The sequence below is a fragment of the Lepus europaeus genome, chromosome 18, assembly GCF_033115175.1.
Source record: "Lepus europaeus isolate LE1 chromosome 18, mLepTim1.pri, whole genome shotgun sequence".
Classification (NCBI taxonomy): Eukaryota; Metazoa; Chordata; class Mammalia; order Lagomorpha; family Leporidae; genus Lepus; species Lepus europaeus.
Genome location: NC_084844.1, coordinates 33,075,441 through 33,095,208, shown reverse-complemented (window position 1 = coordinate 33,095,208; position 19,768 = coordinate 33,075,441). Strand labels below are relative to the sequence as shown.

General features: G+C 55.2%; 1 protein-coding gene across 2 annotated transcripts in view; it reads left to right on the top strand.

The window, feature by feature from the left end:
* The first annotated feature begins 11,504 nt into the window (after window positions 1–11,504).
* Window positions 11,505–19,768, top strand: part of CUEDC1 (CUE domain containing 1) — an 80,605-nt gene continuing 72,341 nt past the window's right edge. For both annotated transcript variants that reach the window (XM_062216734.1, XM_062216732.1), the window contains exon 1: window positions 11,505–11,546. The gene's annotated coding sequence lies outside the window, so the exon portion shown is untranslated. The remainder of the gene's footprint in view (window positions 11,547–19,768) is intronic.

Below are 19,768 nucleotides of genomic sequence, written 5' to 3'. Positions count from 1 at the left end.
AAATGAAGGTTTCTATGTAAGCAGATGATTTTACTGTCAATACCAGCACTGTATTACTAACATGCAAAATTCTGCAGATTTATTTTGACAAATTAAAGTTAACCGGTCACAAATGTTATGATGGATTGCTTAATACCTCTGGAGCTTCATCAGTTCCCTGTGATGATGGTTTTTTAAAGCACTGCTTCTCCAGATGTGCACTTCGGAATTGGGCTGGCTGGAGAGGGAGGGGAGGGGTGGTGGATGTTGGTGTGGTCGGTGTCTCAGTGCCATGGAGAAGGGAGGCTGGACAGCACCAGACTGACTGCAGGATGGAAACGGCCCCTGAAAGCATCTTGGGTAAGGCTCGGGAAGCCAGGCCAAAGGCAGTGGCCACAGATTTGGGTCCCTGTGCTACCCAAAAGAAAAGAGAGGTTTAGAACATTTCTTCTCATGCTCTAAGACTTTATGTGGAAAAGGCTTTAAGCTGGGGTCCCTTGCCCTTTTGTGTTCAACTAGATTTATCAGATCACTGAGGATCAACAGTGTGCCAGGCACTGGTGGGCACTTAAAGGCAGGCAAGGGCAATTAAAACAGCCCTGCTGCCTCCTAGGAAGCTGCTCAGGGAGATGATGGTGAGTACCCAAGTGGATGGCATCATGAGACAGCAAACCGAGATGGAGCTGACACTTCATTTAATCACGGTTTGGAACACTTACATCTGTTTTATATAGGATCGAGGCTTTCCAAACTTCCTGTGATAATAGCTTTAGCCTTTTTATTGACTCATTGAACACAGCTGGAGGAAGAGTGCTCCTTGTGCTGTTTTGTCTTGGGAACCAAGGGAAGTGTTATTTCACTGAGTTGCTAGTTAAATCTTTCCACTCATAGCTATCCAGGTGTCTCTTCTCAAGGATCCCTGTGGTTTGGTCCTCTCTGGAGAATCCTTGGCTTGGGATGTAGAGGGAATAATGGAAATTTTCACTTTAGTATCCTCAAGAATCACTGGGCAAAAAGTCCAGTCTGTTCATGGAACAACACTCGCTTTTCCCTCCCTGTCCTAGAGAACTTGGCCCTCAGTCCTGCACCCTTTCCATTTCCTCCTTAAAAGTCTTATAAGCTGAAGAATGCCATTCGTGCCTGTGGGGCCTATAAATCTCTACCACAGCTGGCCCGACCTTGGCAGATTACTGGGTAATCTCCTGATTTGTTAAAGTAGGGGCAGGCAGGTCAGTGTGTAATGATCCAGTGCTGGATACTGACTCGGTCTGCAGTGGCCTGGCCTCCAGCTTTTTTTTGGCCACCTACCTTTGGGCAATGAAGGCCCATGTAGTTCCCAAGAAATGGAAAGTCAAGGGTTTCCTTTGGATCTGTGGGATGTAGCACATTGTCTAGGCCTACCCAGAGAACAGAGAACTGACTAGTCTCTCTTCTCAAGACAGGCACTTGACACAGATCTTGGCCCTAGACCAGCAGGGTCAAGTAAACATGACTGCAGAAATTGTCCTATCATGTGAGGGAATGCATTTTCATACTTCACATTCTGTATCACCACTGACTTGCATCATAATTTCAGGAACTGTCTTTCATCCTGAGTAGCTTGACTTCCCATCTCCCTCCCAGGCCCTAAAATAAGAACTTAAAATCACTACTGTTGTTGGAGTGAATCCTTCCTAGTGTAAGTAACTGTTAATCATGCAGGAAGAATTCCCGAGAGCTTTTGTAAATCCTCATTCTCTACGGAGTTTACTCAAAGTGAGGTGCACCTGCAATTTGGCTGTCAGCCCAGGCTAAAGATGGCCACCTGAGGTAGACGTTCTGTTCTGCCAGTGAGCTGTTCTTTCAGCATGACAGCTGGAGAAGAGGACAAGGAGACCAAGGAGGAGTGGAAGGAACAAGCCCTTCCAGCAACTGGTCCAGCAGCTCTGGCAGTCAGTGTTCAGGTCCAAGGCTAAGGGAGATGTGCCAGTTCTCTACAGGCTGCTAACAGAGAGCCAGCCTCAGAGACTGGGATGGGAATCCAAGTCTTTATCAGTCTTGGGGGCAATTGGGAGCTACCAGAGCCTTTCCTGCCATGGTCCTTCAGAGTCAGCCAGGTTCAGAAATATGACTCGGAGGAGTCTGGATCCCCAGACCCCCTGCTTCTGAACTCATTTCTACCTCTGCTAATGTTGGGGAAAGAGCCAGAGAGAAATCAGTCTTAAGTGCAAAAGGGGCGGGGAGGGGAAAGAGGCATGTCGGAGTTAAGGAAGAGGAGGGAGCGAGACTTTGGGGAAACTGTCCTTATGCTATGGTGTCATCACCCCCAAGGCAACCCCCTTCCTACTCTCCATGCACCTGCCCTGAGCTGCATATGATTACTGCAGGACTCAGACGTAGGCCAGCTGTGATCATGTCAGCTTCCATCAATAGGCATTAAAGAAGATGTGCATTTCTCTGCTAGATGGAGGACAAAAGTAGTAGCTGGAGAAACAGGCATACAATAAGAAGGGAGCCATTCTGCAGTGGGGATCTGTGAGCAACTTCCTATGGGAGAGTTGGAGGCCTACACCTTCCCGGAACCCCACAGTCTATCCCAGCATTCCAGGGCAGTCCTGTTAAATACAGGGAGTCCTGATGCTTTGCCAATACCACAGGTGCTCAGGGATCTCTGAAGAAGAACAGTGGTGGGGGAGGAGGCACAGAGAATGAGAGTGGTCTTTCAGAAGAGAAGACGGAGACAGTGTCATAGCTTACAGGGGTGGGGAACGCCTGCCCCTGGGGACTGTGTAAAGCCCTTGAAGTAATTTGGCCTGGCCCTGCCAAGGCAAATGCAGGTGGCACTTGAAACTCAACAAATCTATAGCAGACTAATTTTTAAGTTGATCATTTTGTACGGCCTGTGAATGATGTTATAAATGTCCAAATGGCCCTTGGCAGAAAAAAGGTTCCCTGCACCTGCTTTCCTAGGTCTTGAATGCTTTCCTCACAGCCAATCCTCAGACATTTTCTCCACTGCGAGCCCCTAGACATTCAGCAAAGTCCAATTTCAGTGCCGCTGCCTCTGAAAACTGTCCCCGTGACTTCAGGTAGGCGGTTCATTCCCCCTGGGTACAACAGGAAGAGTTGGGAGACACCAAAGCAAAGGTAGAGGTAGTGCAGCGCCTGAAGGGAGACCACATCCTAAATTGGACTGGACTGTAGGTTTCAGAGGTTTTGCCACATCCCTAAATCGTCCAAGTTAGTAGGGCCATGAAAACGTGCATTTTGCTGATTTTTCCCTGCACCCATGAGTCTCAGTATTCAGGACGCCTGATGCACAAAGAACTAATCACCAAGGTAGGTGGGAGGTGCCCCGGAACAGCAGGAGATTCGGCTTGGAGCACAGGTGGGAGGGGCTGCACCGCAGGTGATGCCGAGCAGAGACTCGCAACCTCTCAGGCGTGGTATAAATCCCAGCTGTGCCACTTGGAGCTATGCGACCTCGGCCAAGTTACATGGCCTCCCTGGCCTGTTTCCTCAGCTGTAAAGTAAGGATAATAATAGCTCCAGTCTAGTAACGTTTTGATCTAACGCATGCAAAGTGCCTCGCATGGAGCCAGGCATGGAGTATGCAGCCTCCGAGGCCGCGAGCTGTCCACATGGCCTTGCCATTTCCTCCCTCTGGCATGACCCTGCATTTGCTCAAGGGCCCGCAGAGGAGCTGAATGCCATCCCGCACTGCTCCCTCGCGGCAGTCTCGCAGATCTGGGGGGCTTGGCACCCACCGTAAGAACCGAAGCTTCATCCCAGGAGTGAACGAGAAAGATGGGAGCCGAGCTCTTGAGCAGCAACTAATTGGAGGCTAGCCCGAGACGTGGCCCGGGGGGTTCAGGACAGACTCAGGGGAGAGCCACCAGGCTGGGAGGCCCGGCATGTGCCCACCGCAGGGTGACGCATCCCCGCACACCCCATACAGCTTCCCTCTGCAACCTCACCCGCCTGACAACCGCGTCGGGCCTCCTGAGCAGCTAGCTACAAGGCTGGCACAGGCCTGACTGCCTCCTTCCTTCCCGAGGAGAAAAGGGGCGCCGCCACCGACCCGGGCGGGATAGGGGGTAGGGTGGGCTGGAAGGAGAGGGCTGGCATCCTTGTAGCCCGGTTCGCTCCTGAGTTAGCCCTCAGTGCTCCGCCTGGAGTGCCCTGGACTCAGGGATCTGGGAGAGGAGCCCCGCAGAGCGCAAGGCAAACATGGGTATGGCTGTGGCAGGATCAGCCCATGCCTGCAGTCCATGCCTTCCCTCCTTTCGGGCCTAATCGGGCCTAGTCTGCTTTGCCCAGGGTACGCCGGAGCCGGAGCCCTGGCAAACAACTCCTGGGCGGGTCAGCCCCGCCCCGAACAGAGAGCATCGCTGAGCTGAGATTGGCGGCGCCCGCTGTGTTGTGTTCTGATTGGTCGGACGTCCCTTCGCGGAGCGCCGCCCCTCCCCGGCGAGCGAAGCTTCTCTTGGCCTCGCTGCCCGCGCGGGTCTCTCTGTCCTCGTGCCCAGTGTCTGGGCAGTACCGAAAGAGGCGAGATCCTGGCTTGTGCTTTCGCAGAGGACGCACAGGCGTGGCCGAGGCTGGCAAGGGCTCGTATTACAAGAGTAACTCCGAATCCCGCACGTGGGAGCAGGTGAAGCCGGGGAGGGTGCCTCCTTACATCCACGCGAGTCCACAGTTTGTCCCTGCTGCCGCAGCATTTAGCCATTGTGCCTGCCCTGGTCCTCTCTGCCCTCCTCACTTAATCTCATTGACCATGCTGTTCCACTGCTAGAAATGCTTTTCCTTGTCATTCACTTTTTTTTTTTTTTTTTTGACAGGCAGAGTTAGAGAGAGAGAGAGAAAGAGAGAGAGAAAGGTCTTCCTTCCATTGGTTCACCCCACAAATGGCCGCTACGCTGGCGCACCGCGCTGATCCGAAGCCAGGAGCCAGGTACTTCCTCCTGGTCTCCCATGGGGTGCAGGGCCCAAGCACCTGGGCCATCCTCCACTGCACTCCCAGGCCACAGCAGAGAGCTGGACTGGAAGAGGAGCAACCAGGACAGAATCCGGCGCCCTGACCGGGACTAGAACCCGGGGTGCCGGCGCCACAGGCAGAGGATTAGCCTAGTGAGCCATGGCGCCAGCCCATTCACTTACTTTTAAAATTTGTTTAAATGCGCCTGCTCATGAGGGAGGACCCCCCCCTGGAGACGCAGCTGATTGCAGGGCCTGGGCAGGAAAAACACAAAATGAATCTGGGACATTAAATAAACCACCACCAACAAACAAACACCAGTTTTAAAAAATGTAGGGATAATTTCAAACTTACAGAAAGTCACAAAAATGAAAATGCACACGAAGCACTTGCGTACCCTTTTCCAAATTCACCAACAAGGAACAGGAATCCCGTGCTTGATCCCTTGTGGGCTCTGTTTACCCAGATTTTTTCTGATCCATTCCGGGGTTTCCTAGCCCATAGCCACTTACTACACAAACGTCATAGCTTTCTTTTATACAATACTTGTGTTACCTGCCATCTCCATCCCAGCCTTCTTGGTGCGTCTGTGGCTTCTCTCCCCTCCAGTGAGAGACCAGGTCCACAGTCAGACATCCCATGTGGTTGTCACATCTCTTCAGCTTCCTCAAGTCTGCAATGTTTACAGAGCTGATCTTTTTCAAAAAACACAGCCCTAGGCCTTTTTTTTTTTTTTTCTTTTAACACAGCATTCCTCGTTATGTTTTGTCGGATATTTCCTTGTGAGAAAATTGAGATGAGGCGTTCTCACCTGGAATACCACACAGTTCAGGTATCACGTCTGGGGGCACACGGTGGCCCTCTGCCCCTCACACGTGACCTTGGTTTTGATCATCCAGGCAGGGGGTTACCCCGTTTCTCCCCTCGCAACGTAAGCATCGAAATAAGGAATGATACATTATAAACTACTGAGGAAAAATAATAATCCATGAGTCCATGAACACATCAGCGAGCAAGTCCGGCTGATCCTTTAAATCCCAGTTCGGGGCCCGGCTGGTGTTGTGGTGTGACAGGTGAACCTGCAGCTTGCCGTGTCGTCACCAGCATCCCACGTCAGAGTTCCACAACTCTGCTTCACGATCCAGCTTCCTGCTATGTGCTGGGGAAGGCAGGGGAACATGGCCCAAGTGCTCGGAGCCCTGCACCCAAGTGGGAGACCCAGAGGAAGCTCCTGGCTCAGCCTCAGCTGTTGCAACCATTTGGGGAGTGAACCAGTAGATAGATGATCTCTCTGTGTGTCTCCTCCAAAAGCCATCACCCAGCCCTCTGGAAGGGCCACTGGAACTGGCTGTTGTGCGCCCCCAGGTGAGACTCTTCTGTTGAAGAATAAAGCCTTTTTGCCATTCCTACGTTTTTCCATTGCCCCGGAGTCCTGATTGTGGGCCAATGAGGCAGTGCCAGCTTCCTCTCCTTCCCTCCATGCCCGTCCAGTGGCCCAGCACAGGAATCTCCCCTCCATACAGGGATGACCCCTCCCCACCCCAGGACACCAAGACACCTGTGAGCTGGTACTCAGAAATGCTCACCCTGCCCCACTGCCCGGCCTCCTCTGCAAACTTCCTTGCTGGGAAAGCACGCACTGGTGGTTTGATTGGATCTTTACCATGGCCAACATAAGAAAGCAAGGAAGCGCTTGAAGAAAACTAGGAGAACCATATGAACATCTGAACTAAACGGATCTTGGCTCTGCCTCCTCGGAGGTACAAGAATGAGGATAAGGAAAGCGGCTCCATTCGTTGTGCGTTGGAAGGATGTGGAATAGTCTGCAGCCAGACCACATGAGTTCCTGTCCAGGCTCTGCGAGCTGACAGGTGAGTTCCTTCTTTGTGCCTCCCCACTCCGTGGGGCTGGGCCACGCCTCCCTCAGGGCCATTGAGAAGGAAATGAGCTAACACACATGTTAACTGGGATGCATCCTGACCATTTCATCCTTGTGTTTATTATTGTCACTGTCATCTCCAGATATGTAGTCAAGTGCTGGCCTCTGGTGTCATGGGCTGGGTTTATTTTTTTTGTTTGTTTGTTTGTCTTCAGATTTATTATTTGAAAGGCAGAGTTAGAGAGAGAGGGAGAGACAAAGAGAGAGAGAAGCCTTCCATCCACTGGTTCACTCCCCAAATGGCCACAAGGCCCGGAGCTGGGCTGATCCGAAGCCAGGAGCCAGGAATTTCTTCTGGGTCTCTCACGTGGGTGCAGGGGCCCAAGGACCTGGACCATCTTCTACTGCTTTCCCAGGCCACAAGCAAGGAGCTGGATCAGCAGAGGAGCAGCCAGGACTGGAACTGGCACCCATATGGGATGCCCGCGTCGCAGGCGGAGGCTTAACCTGCTATGTCACAGTGCCGGCCCCTGCATTTATATCTTGGTTTGGCAACTTACTGTGGAACATCAGCAATCTATTTGACCTTCTTCTGTCTCAGTTTCCATGCCTCCTTCTTAGGGTTCTTCTGAAGATTGAGATAAGACATGGAAAAGCACTAAATCAGGGGGAGACATTGCTCAGAAACCTCGATCATTTACCATTACTCCCTTCAGTCTAGTGAGGAGGAAGGTGATGTTCTCTGTGCGATTTCAGAGATAGGGAAAAGGAGGGACCCAGGTTCCCCTCCCCCTGTAAGTAACATGGCACAGCAGGGGCTCATTGGTACCCTGGTCAGCCTGGCATTGAGGCCTGTGCTACACTTGTGGGGGTTAGAGAGAGTTTAGGGGGAAAAGGGGCCAGCGAGCTGTGCCCAGGCCTGTGCATTTCAGAGTATCAACTCGTGAATGGGACAGCACAGAGTGTACTCACAGAGACCCAGCTGGGACAGGCCAGGCACTGTGGACGCAAACCAGAGATGCAGGAAACCTGAGACCCGGGAGGCTGCTGCCAGTGGGACTCAGATTTGTGCAAAGTAATGATGAAAAGAAAAGCACAGCACAGAAGAACTTCAGCAAGTTCATGGCAAATGGAATCAAAAGCTAAGTCTCTTTTGATGCAGATTTTGAAAATCGGACATAGTTTTTTTTTTTTCCCATAATATGCTTTTCCACAAACTTTTTAAAGATTCCTCATAGGCACGGATTTCAAAAATCTGTTTGCACCAAAATAAACTTATCTTCTAATTCCACTTTCCATCTTTTATTTCCACTTTCCATGAGCCTTGTTTTCTATTTTTTTAAGAACTTATTTACTTGAAAGGCAGAGTTAGAAAGAGAGAGACAGACAGAGATCTTCCATCTGCTGCTTCACTCCCCAAATGACTACAACAGCTGGGGCTGGGCCAGACTGAAGCCAGCAGCCAGGAGCTTCTTCAGGTTTCCCACGTGGGTGGCAGGGCCCTCACTGACATCCAAACATGTCTCAAATGTCCACCTCCGTCCTTTGCTTATGCTGCACCCCAGATGGGAATGCCTTTACCCCCATTAAAACCATTCCCACCTCTCCAGGCACAGCTCAGAAGCCAGCTCTTCTCAGGTACCTTCCCGGACCTCTCCTGGCTCAGAATCAACTGCTTCCGCCCTGTGTAGCCCTGGAAGCCTCTGCCTGGTTTCAGCAAGTGTCACTCTACCTCGCGTTACTTGCTGAGTGCTGCAGACCAGCCTTCCCCTTACGCTTGGGTGGGGAAGGGAGGAGGGGCTCGAGAGTCTTCATCTTTGGGGGCTCAGTCTAGGCACATGGGAGGTGAATAAAAAATGGCTATGAGGGGCCAGCGCTGTGGCATAGCAGGTAAAGCCACTGCCTGCAGTGTGGGCATCCCATATGGGTGCGGGCTTGAGCCCCAGCTGCTCCACTCCCCATCCAGCTCTCTGCTATGGCCTGGGAAAGCAGTAGAAGATGGCCCAAGTCCTTGGACCCCTGCACCCACGTGGGAGACCTGGAAGAAGCTCCTATCTCCTGGCTTCGGATCAGCGCAGCTCCGACCATTGCAGCCAATTGAGGAGTGAACCAGTGGATGGAAGACCTTTCTCTCTCTCTCTCTCTCTCTCTGCCTCCCTGTAACTCTGCCTTTCAAATAAATAAATAAATCTTATTAAAATGGCTATGAAGCTGAATTGAAATAGCTTAAGGTAAACAAAGTATGGACGAAAATTATTTCTGTTTAAACTTCCTCTTTCTAATCACAATGATTCCAAAGTGTGTGTGTGTGTGTGTGTGTGTATTCAATGTAGGAAACTTAGAAAATCTAGAAAAATATCAACAAAAGTTTCTATAAAGCACTCATTCAACAACTGTTAACATTCTTCTTGACATATTTTGCTCTATAAGTAAGTCCTATACTATTTTGTAGCCTGCCTCTTCTATAACATTGTATCATGAACCTTTGTACAGGCCTTCAATATTCTTAAAGACAATTTAAATGGTTCCATGGGATTCCACTGATCTCTAATCTCCTCTGCCTTGCTGAGGATAAGCTGCCTCTGGGGGGAGGGCAGGACCCCTGGAACCCTACAAACTGTAACCAGTGAAGAGGCAGACACAGGGTTTCCCTGTGGGCAAAGCAGGCACGCCTCACCCACCTGCTGGAAGTGGTTCCTCTGGCCAAGTCCTCACTCACGCGGGGGCCGGCCAGGCTCCTCCTGCACAGCCCAGCTGCAGTGCCACGTGCTCCGCAGAGGCTGGCAGGATGCACACAGGGGTGAGCAGTTGTACAGAGCCTTGACACTAGGGCCGACACGCACTCTGGGGGAGGGCTGGGGATCCCTCTCAGAAAGGCATGAGACGGGCAGTCCCACAGGCATCTGGGTAGTCATCCTCCCACAGGGCGGACTGAGGCTTCCAGCCCCGGTGCGGGAGGTGGCATTCAGAAGAGAGGACAGCAGGTGGATACCTCGGGAGGCAGTGGTGTGAGGGGCTGAGCGCAGGAGGGACATCTGGCCTGGAACCCTGAGGGCTCTGAGGCAGAGGTGGGAGCGAGAGACAGGGAAGGGATCCATGGAAAAGCTCCCAGGAGGACAGACCCCAAACGGGGAGCATGTTAGCAAGGCCTAAAGGGGGAGACTGCAAGCTACAATAACGTTTAAAAAGAGACACAGGGGTGATATGAACAGGGAAGTCGAGCTTGCAGGCGCCAATGTCACGATGACAGGGAGGAACCACAGCGGAAGAGTGGCCCATGCAAATGCACGGGGGCCAGTGGAGGGTTGCACACTGCACAGCGTAACCCGAACTCTCCTGCCATGGCTCGCCTAAGGAGCCCGCGTCCACACCGAAGGCACGAGGCAGTCCCCCCAAACAGGAATGCAGCCCGGAGTGGAGGAACTTGGGGAGAGGACAGCAAGAAGGGGGAAGTCCTCAAAGGTTAGGGACCCCAGTCCAGGCCTCCCTAAGGAGGGGCCGATCCGAGCTTCCTGCCCCTCCCAGGTTCCTAACCTGCTGAAGGCATTTCCCTCATGCAAATGAGGGAAGCACAGAGGGGCGGGCCTCCGCCGCTGAGCCTGCGGAGCCTCGGCAGGTCCTCAGAAGATGAGACAGGGGGCTGTTCCCTGTCCCGGCCCAGATGCTGAAGTGGGGCTCCCGGGCAGCCTTTTCCAGACCCTGTGCTAGCTGTCCGGCTCGGAGCTGGGGCTGCCGGCCGGTCTACACCCTTCTCAGACCCCCTAAGTAGATCCACTCCATCCTACCCACCCCAAACTGGAGTCTGAAACCGAACAACGCGGGAAAACAACCAGCCAAGGAGGAGTTCTCATTTATTCAACAAGTTTCTCGGGAAGACCTTCCTGGAGCTCTGAAGTCCCTGCAGTGAGCAGGGGAGATGTCAGCTGGCATCTGATGGGGTCAAGGACCGACCGCTGGGATTTCCTGCCCCCTCCCCATCGGCCCCTCTGACCTCAGCACTCGATTCTTCCTAGCCTGCCTGAGCCTGGGCTCCCAGGGAGCCGCCCCTCCCCCACGCTTGGGCTGCCTTGCAAGCCCCGGCGTCCGCACCCTCACCCAGGGTCCCTGCCACTCGGCGGCGGCCTCTCAGGCCAGCCCTGCTGCTACATCTCCCCCTCCCCACCCCGCAGGTCTCCAAGGCCTCCGGACTCCGTGCCCCACCCTCTCCAGGCGGAGGAGCAGGACTGCCAGCACCCGCTCTGCCCCGGAGCCGGGGCTCCCGGCGCACGCTCTCCTCCCGCTCGCAAGCCGGGCAGCCCCGGTGGCTGGGCCTGGGGGCGCACGCGAGGGCCGTCCTCATCTGCACCCGCTGTCCCCTCTCCGGCCCCCGCCCCGCCACGGGGCTGGTTTCCGAACCCCGGTTCCCGCTTCCCTGCTCTCCGGGAAGGGGTCGGCCCTCCGAGAGGGTCTGGGGGCGCCGCCGCCCGGGCCGCGCCCCGCCCGCAGCCCCGCTCCTCCCCGCGCGTCCCCACTTGCGGCCTCGCCGACAGCCGCGCAGGCAGGACAGCTGCATTTCTCGCCGCCCGCCGCTAGGAAGCCGGCCTCGCCTCGCTCGCTTTCTCCGCCTCCCCGCGCCCGCCGCGCCGCCGAGCCGGGCCCGCCGCCGCCGCCGCCGCCGCGGGATCGCGGCCCCTCCCCCGCGCGGCCCGGCCCCACCGGCGGCGGGGAGCGGACGCGCGCGGCGGCTGCTCGGTAAGACCCTCGCTGGCGCCCGGCCCTGCCCGCGGCCCCACCTCTCCGGCCCTGGCCGAGGCGTCGCCGCGAGTTTGATTCCCGGGACTGTCGCCGCGGCTCCCCGACCCTGCGCCGCTCCGGCCGCGTGTGGCGGATCCCACCCGCCCTTCCCTCCCGAGCCCCCTCCTCGTCCCGGGCCCTGGGCGCGCGCGCGGTGTGTGGGGGGGGCGTGCGGACACCTGGGGGCTGCGAGCGGGGCGCGCCAGGACAGGGGTGGGCGCGGACCGGTGCTGCGGGGAGGGGGCGCGAGGCCTCCCGAAGCCCGCGCTGCCCGAGCCCCTCTCCCGCCGCTCCCCCTTTTGTGTGGGCCCCTCTCCGCCGTGGCCGAGTCTGGGGGCGCAAGCAGGGCGGCGGCGGCGGCGGCGGGCGGGGGCGCCCGAGGGGAGCGCACTCCCTTTAGGGGGGAGGGGAGGCTCCCTTCCTGCCCCCGCCGAGGCCACAGGTCCACTCAGCCTTTTCTGGTCCCACCCCGTCCCCGGGGAGCTGCGTCTCCCGGCGGCAGGGCTAGGAAAGTTCAGAGCGCGCAGTCCCCGCCCCTGCGGCCCCAGCCCGCCCCTCGGGCTCCGAGTGCCGGGGGCGCGGAGCTCCGGGGGGCGAGCGTCGGCTTCTGTCCCCCCGAGCTCGGCGCTCGGTCCTTTACATTGTTGCTTTGCACTATCACTGGCTTCTCCATTTCGTTTCCTTCTTGAAAAAGTTTTAGCTCCAAGAAATTGACGCTGGTATTAAATTCCTAGGAAGGAATTCATTTTAAAGGGAGGGAAGTTTCTGATTTTTCCTTTGTTGTTATGGTTGTTTTTGTTTTCCGTTCTGGTGAGAGTGTGGGTGCCGGGACTGACTGGGAGGTTAGAAAAGAGGTGTGCCAAGGATACAGAAGACCACCTATATCACCCGTCTGCCCTACTGTGGGGGCAGAGTGGCCCCCTGAGCCGCCTGGCCCAGGAGAAAGGGCTGCGGAGCTAGCCAGCTGTGCCTGAAGGAGGGAGGGAGACTGGGGTTAGTCGTGGCGCCCAGCGGTTTGGGCGCCCGCTGGATCCGCTGTGCCCCTGAGCCCTCTGTTGTTGGAGGTTGTGCCTCTGGGACCTGGATTTGAATGGAGGGCGGGGTCTCTGAGAGGGAGAGGGGCTGCTGGGAGAAGCCTGGCCCAGACCACCAGGGGGCTGGAGGCTGTGTGCAGGAGGCTTGAGTGTGAACCCCTCTGTGCCTTTTCTGTGCCTGGGGAACAGGGTGGGGCTGAGACCTGGGACATCCTCGAAGTGAAGAATGACCCTGGACAGCTAGGATGGCCTAGGCATGGGACTCAGGCCAGGGGCAAACCTGGGGCCAGAGATGGAGTTGTGGGCCCCTCTGAGACTCTGCTCAGAGTTCTCCCTCTGCAAACATGCATGTGTGTGGGGACACGTGTGTACTCCACGGCGGATATTAAGATACCCCCTTAGAACTGGGGCTCCCCTGAGGGACCCTGCTCTGAGTTTGTGGTCTAGCCTAGGCTTTTCAGGACAGCTGAATCCCTGTGGCTGGCCAGTGCCTAACGCCAGGGTACAGAGAGCAGACCTCGGTGTGGTCTTTCTCAAGACTTTCCTGTGCAGCTGTGAGCTGTGGCCGTGGAAATCTGGACACTCCAGCCGGCTCCCAGCTCCCTGCAGCTGGCTGGGGTAGGGGGCGGGCGAGGGGGCCCTTCTCCAGGGGCTGGTTTTGCTATTTATGTGATGGGGAGGCTCTGGGCCCTGGGCTGGGGGCCACAGGGCCATTGGCTTGGAAGTAAATGAAGGCATGAGGACGTAGGTGGATACTCTGGGGTTTTAGCTGGGTGTAGGGGTCAGGTCTTTAAGAACCCCAGCTCATTTTGGGGGAAAGGGAGTTGCATTGTTCAAGGCTAGGATCCGAGCATTGGCGGTCCTTTAGATCCACCTGGACTTACTTTTTAAATGTTTACTTATTTATTTTTTTATTTGAAAGGAGAGAGAGGGAGGGAGGGAGGGAGCAAGCCCGAGACCTTTCATCCACTGGTTCATTCCCCAAATCAGGCCAAAATGGGGAGCCAGCAACTCAATCTAGGTTTCCCATGGAGGTGGCAGGGACCCCGTTGCTCAAGCCATCACTGTTGCCTCCCAAGGTGCATGTTAGCAGGAAGCTGGGGTTGGAAGCAGAGGTGGGACTTGAACCCAGGCACTCTGATATGGGAGGTGGCATCCCAAGCAGTGGCTTCACCACCGTGCCAAGCATCCTCCCCCCTTGGACTTTAGAAGGCAGGTGTGGGCCGAGGGGCTGCTGTCAACCCCCAGTGCAGCCCCCAAATGCCTGGCCTGCCTTTCTCTCTTAGCCGCACCTCACTGGGCCTGGGCTGCTGGGCTGCTGGGCAGGCGTTTGTGGCGTCTACACGCTGAGGATCTGGAAGAGCCTTTCGGGGTTCCTGCCATGTGCCACTGACCGACTGCTGAATCCCCAGACAATTGTGGTTTCCCAGTGAGCTGAGTGCTGGGCGTATGGCAGCCCTCACACCTGTCTCTTCCTTCAGAACTTCCTGCTTGTACTCAGCTTTAGCCCCAAGGAACAGAGGCAGGAATATTCTAGAACTTTGGGCACAGGAAGCTGAGCATGAGATAGGGCCCTCCTCTGACTATATAAGGTGACCGAGAGGAGGTGGCACCTCTGCCTTCCTGGCTGTTCAACTCACGGGAGACAAAGTCCCTGAAGAGCCTTAGATCCACTAAAGGGCTGTGGCCCAGCAGTCCCTGACTTGGGACTTGGAGGAGATCTCAGTGGTATGCAAGAGTCCTGTGGCAGTGGCTGAGGATTCGCCTCCGCAGGGGCCAGTACTGGGCTCTGGGTTGCAGCTGTGGCTGACACGGGCTGGGGGGTTCTGGATGCAGGTTGTGTTGGCTACCCAGTGCCTCTGTGACACCCCTGCATCCAGGCTCCCAGGGCGACCTGCGATGTGTCAGAGCGATACAGGGGACTCCCAATACTGTGGCTGCAAGTCGTGAACGCGACGCCCATGCTTGCCACCATACACTCCCATCTCACAAAGTGTGACTGTCCCTTTGCTATTGTGGCAGCACCAGGATTCTTCAAGGAAGAAAGCAGTGGGATAAAAACGCTCCAAGTCCCCCTAGGAACCCGTCCAGCTGCTTTGCACCCGTTCCCGTTGTGCCTCTGTAGTTTAGAGGATAGGATGTGGAGGGGGCATCCCCAGCCCCATCTCCGCCTGTCGGAGTTTTTAAGCGCCTCCATCCCCCACGTTTAGAGAGAATTAAGAGACCTAGTCCCTGCCAGGCAAGGAATGTTTACAGATAGAAGCACTTACTGTTGTTTCTGCTCATGGGTACCGATGTCCCAAGGTTCCTTTACTACGAAGGGGAATCTTTGGAGAGAACTGCAGAGGCTGAGGCTGACTTTTGGATGACCAAACAGGTTGGGTGGGCAAGTGTCAGGGGTGACAGGTGAGCATACTTGGGGACAGCTGAACACAGCTGCTGCTGCCTTCATGTGGAACCAACTCTGCTCCCCATTCTTTGGGGAATTGGCCCTATAACCTGGGGGCATAATCAGAGGGGAGGGTTGAATGGCTTTTTCCCCCTTGTTTTTATTTATTTGAAATGCAGTCAGAGAGACAGTCAAACAAAGATTGTCCATCAGCTGGTTCATCCCCCAGAAGCCCACAACAGCCAAGAGTGAGTCAGGCCAAAGCCAGGAGCCCAGGGCTGCATCTGTGTTTCCCATGTGGTTGGCAGGGACCGAGCTACATGAGCTTAGCAGGAGCCAGAATAGGAAGCAGAGCTGAGACTGTGATGTGGGATGTGGGCATTGTGAGCAGCATCTTAACCACTGCACCTGCTGCCAAGTGGTTTTTTATGTTAGCACTGATGTGGTCCAGAGGAACAGGGCAGAGTGGACATGGAGGAAGGGAGCCCAGTGGTGGGGTGGAGGACAGGCCTGATAGGGGCCAGGAGAGGACGCTTTGGGGACAAGGGGTTCCTGGGAACGAATAGGCATGGGCAGCCACGATCCCAGCAGTCACCGAGCCGTCAGACCTCTTGCTGCGGGTCCGCCCTGTTCTTGGTGCTCCTGTGGATCAGCTTTCATTCCCCGTGAGCATTTCTCAGGCAGAGAGAGAGACACAGGAGACATCAGGAGGTTAAGGACTTGCCCAAAATCACGTCGCTAGAAAGTGGCAGAGCCAGGATTTGTATTTAAGAGGCTGCAGGCTGCTTTGAGAGAACTTCTCAGACCCCTGCTGAGCTGGGGGGCCGTGACGGTTTGTGCTCTGCCCCAGTGGCTGCCAATGCAAGGCCCAGGCCCCACTGGGGACGGGCCTGGTGAGAACCACTGGCAAAGTGCCAGTCACTCTGCTGGGGCTCGGCCTGGGTACAAAGGCCGCCCAGGTGAATTCCCTGCCCTCAAGGTGCCTACAGTCTAGTAGAGGTGACAGCTGTGAGCCTAGAATTCCAGTTGTCCTGGCAAGCAGTGTGATAAGATAAAGCACTGAGCAGCCAGAAGAGGAGTTGGGACAGGGAAGGCTTCCTGGAGGAGGGGGCACTTGAGCTGAGGAGGTTAAAGGTCCCTGCGGTTCATGTGTGCTTGTGAGCTGGCTCAGGAGGACATCACGGTGAGCTGTGAATAGAGCCAAGAGGCCTGGGCATGGGCATCAGAGGAGAGGCAGGAGCAGGGCAGGGCGGCTGGCTTCCCCGATGCCTTTGTGGTTTCTCATGGCTGAGAAGCACAGTGGCCTCCTGCCACACTGGCAGGGCGTGTGCCTGCACCGAAGCAGAGGCAAAGCCATCCAAAGTGGGGAGGAAGGGCTCCAGGGAGGTGTGGGGAAGATATTCCAGATGGGAGTGAGGTGTGACAGAAGTGACTCACGGGGCAAGGAACGGCCTCCCTGCAGGTGTCTGGATGGGAACAGGTTTCCTTTGTCCTGGGTGTAAGAGGTTTCGTGGGAGACAGGAAGTTGAAGTCTCAGTGGCTCTTGTCAGCTCAGGGACGGGGATTTCTTTTCTTTTCTTTTTTTTTTTTTTTTTTTTTGACAGGCAGAGTGGATAGTGAAAGAGAGAGAGAGACAGAGAGAAAGGTCTTCCTTTTTGCCGTTGGTTCACCCTCCAATGGCCACCACGGCTGGCGCGCTGCGGCTGGCGCATCGCGCTGATCCGAAGCCAGAAGCCAGGTGCTTCTCCTGGTCTCCCATGCGGGTGCAGGGCCCAAGCACTTGGGCCATCCTCCACTGCACTCCCAGGCCACAGCAGAGAGCTGGCCTGGAAGGGGGGCAACCGGGACAGAATCTGGTGCCCCAACCGGGACTAGAACCTGGTGTGCTGGCGCCACAAGGCGGAGGATTAGCCTGTTAAGCCACTGCGCCGGCCAGGGACGGGGATTTCTAAGAAGCTGGGATTTCTGAGCTTCAAGCATTGCTCCTCGCTGTCCCAAGCCCGCCTTTGCCTGTTGAAGAGTTTGGTCCTGGGTTCCGGGTGCTCAGCTGTTGGCTGGTGAGCCTAGGTCCAGCTTGCACCTGGCTCCCTGCCGGCACTGGCCCTGCGCTGCCCAGGGCCAGCAGGACAGCCCATGCCTGAGAAGAACTGCAGGAGCCTGGAAGCAGTGGAATGCGCAGGTCCTCAGCTCCCACCCAGGAGACGCTTCTGAGAATGGCTGCCCTGCCAGAGCCAGCAGGCCCTGCGCACCTGCCGGCCTAGCACCTAGCAGATTTGGGTGCGCAGGTGAGGCCCTCAGTGAGCCAGCAGATTATCCTAGTTCATTCTTTCTTCTTTTGCTTTTTTTTTTTTAAACATGTATTTATTGAAAGGTAGAGTTAGAGGGAGACATAGAGAGAGAGAGGGAGGGAGATATCTCTTCCATTCATTGGCTCACTCCCCCAAATGGCCACAATGCTGGGGTCGGGCCAGGCTGAAGCCAGGAGCCTAGAACTCCATCTGAGTCTCCCACACGGGTGTAGGGGCCCAAGTACTTGGACCATCTTCCACTGCTTTCTCAAGTGCATTAGCAGAGAGCTGGATCAGAAGTGGGGCAGCCAGGACTTAAACCAGTGCCAGTATGGGATGCCAGCATTGCACACGTCTGCCTCTCTAGTTGTTTCTTTGGTGATACTCTCGTTGGGTCACTCGCATTTGCTCTTCCAATTCTGTTTGCTTCTAGGGGTGGGGACCATTTGGCCCATGGGCCACGTAAGGCCAGTGAAATCACTTGGTGTGTCCCTGCCAAGGCCACTGCAGGCAGGACTCAAAATTCAATAAATCTATAGCAGGCTGATTTTTAAGTTGATAATTTTGTATGGCCTGTGAATGGTGTTGTCAATATTCACATGACCCTTGACACACAAAAGGTTCCCCAGCCCTGGGTAATCCAGGAATAACTTCATGATTCCTGGCCCCTACCAGCAACAGAAAAAAGTGTCCTCAAGTGTGTGAGGGACAGTAGGGTAAACGAACAGAACACGGTTTAGGATCTTCCTCAAAATGTGTAATTCTTTGAAGGATTGTCGAGGGTTATCATGGTGTCCATTTGCAGTGACCTTTCCTTTTTCATTGTCCCAAGCACAAATGTAAGAGGCTTCATTTTTCAAATTTAGAAAAACCGTGCCATGGAGCAATCTCAAGTGCGTTCAGCAAGGTGGCTGCAAGGGTGTCAGACGGTGACTAAGAATGGGCCAGATTGAACGGATGCTGGACAATGAGGTAAAATCCTGGCCGGTGAACTTCAGTTCCTGGAGTGAATTTAAATGGACTCAGGCAAATTAGAGAGAAGCAGCGAACACCAGGGCAGGAGCTCTCCTTCCCTCCTCCGACACCCTGACTGCCTGTTCATCAAGCAAGTGTTGGGTTCTGGGAGGGCACCTGCAAAGCCCTGTTTGTGTCTGGAGACCAGCACGCTGGATCTGGCGCTCTGTTGAGAAGATGCTCCGCCGTCATGGAGTAGGAAATGATTTCATTGTGTTCAGGTCTGGGATTAGTTTCGGTTTCAGGCTGTACTGGGCACTGAGAGAGAGCCAGGGAGAGCAACAGGAGAGGTGCACCCGGAGACAGGGACACCCTTGGCCGAGTCTGCGCGTGGTGAGGTGGGTCTGAGCAGGGGGAGGAGGAGGACGACTCAGAGATGGACTTGTGGAAGTCCATCTGGCGGGGTGTTTGTGTCCAGAGAGTGGGCTGAGAGACTGGGGAGCATTCAGAGAGATCAGACAGGCGTAGGCCGCTACAGGACAGCGGGGCCCTGGGCAGGGTCACAGGGAAGCCTTTGCGGATTACCTGGGTCAAGTGCACTTCCCAGGAGGGGAAGGCCAGGTGTGAGCATGCCTCCAGGTCAGGAGCTCAGCAGCCATGCGGGTATCCCTAGGACCAGCCCCTGCTGGGCCATGTTTTTTTGCATTTGACTTTCCTTAAAAAAAAAAAAAAAAAAAAAAAAAAAAGTCTGTGAAGCGGGAGCTGCAGCCCTGCAGACCTGCGCAGGTCGGGTGGGTGCCCCCTCTAAGAGCGTCCAGCTGCCGCCCCCCCCCCCCGGGCTTGGGGCCAGTCTGGCCGTTCTGAGGGCATCATTAGCCTAGAAAATCAGCGGTTCTGCTCCCCCACTGATTCTGGGGGAGGCGCTCACAGATGCTTCACACTCTTAGCAAGTACCAGAGCATCATGGCCTGTTGTTTCTCGAAGTCATAAATTCCTTTTATTTCTAAGAGGGAAAAATCTCTGAACTTTAAAGCCAGAAAGGATTTTTAAAGATTACTCAGTCGGCTCTTGGAGGAATTTGTGGTCCTGGGTCATGTGTGGTACCAAGTCAGGCTGCCCGTGTTGGAAGCCAGCTTCTGCTACTCACTGGTGCTGAGACGTGCTCTCCTAATCTGTATGGTGGGAGTAATAATATCTAATGGAGCTGTTGGGAACCAGATACTTCATAAGCCCTTGGCATAATACTTAGTGTATCGCAAGTTTTTGATAACCATCAGCTGCTGCTGTTGCTGTTATTATTATTTTCATTGCATGAAATCAGTTACAGACAGGGGAAGAGACAGAAAGAAAGGTCTTCCTTCCTCTGGTTCACTACCATGGCCGGAGCTGCGCCGATCCGAAGCCAGGAGTCAGGAGCTCCTTCCGGGTCTCCCACGTGGGTACAGGGGCCCAAGGATTTGGGCCATCTTCTACTGTTTTCCCAGGCCACAGCAGAGAGCTGGATCGGAAGCGGAG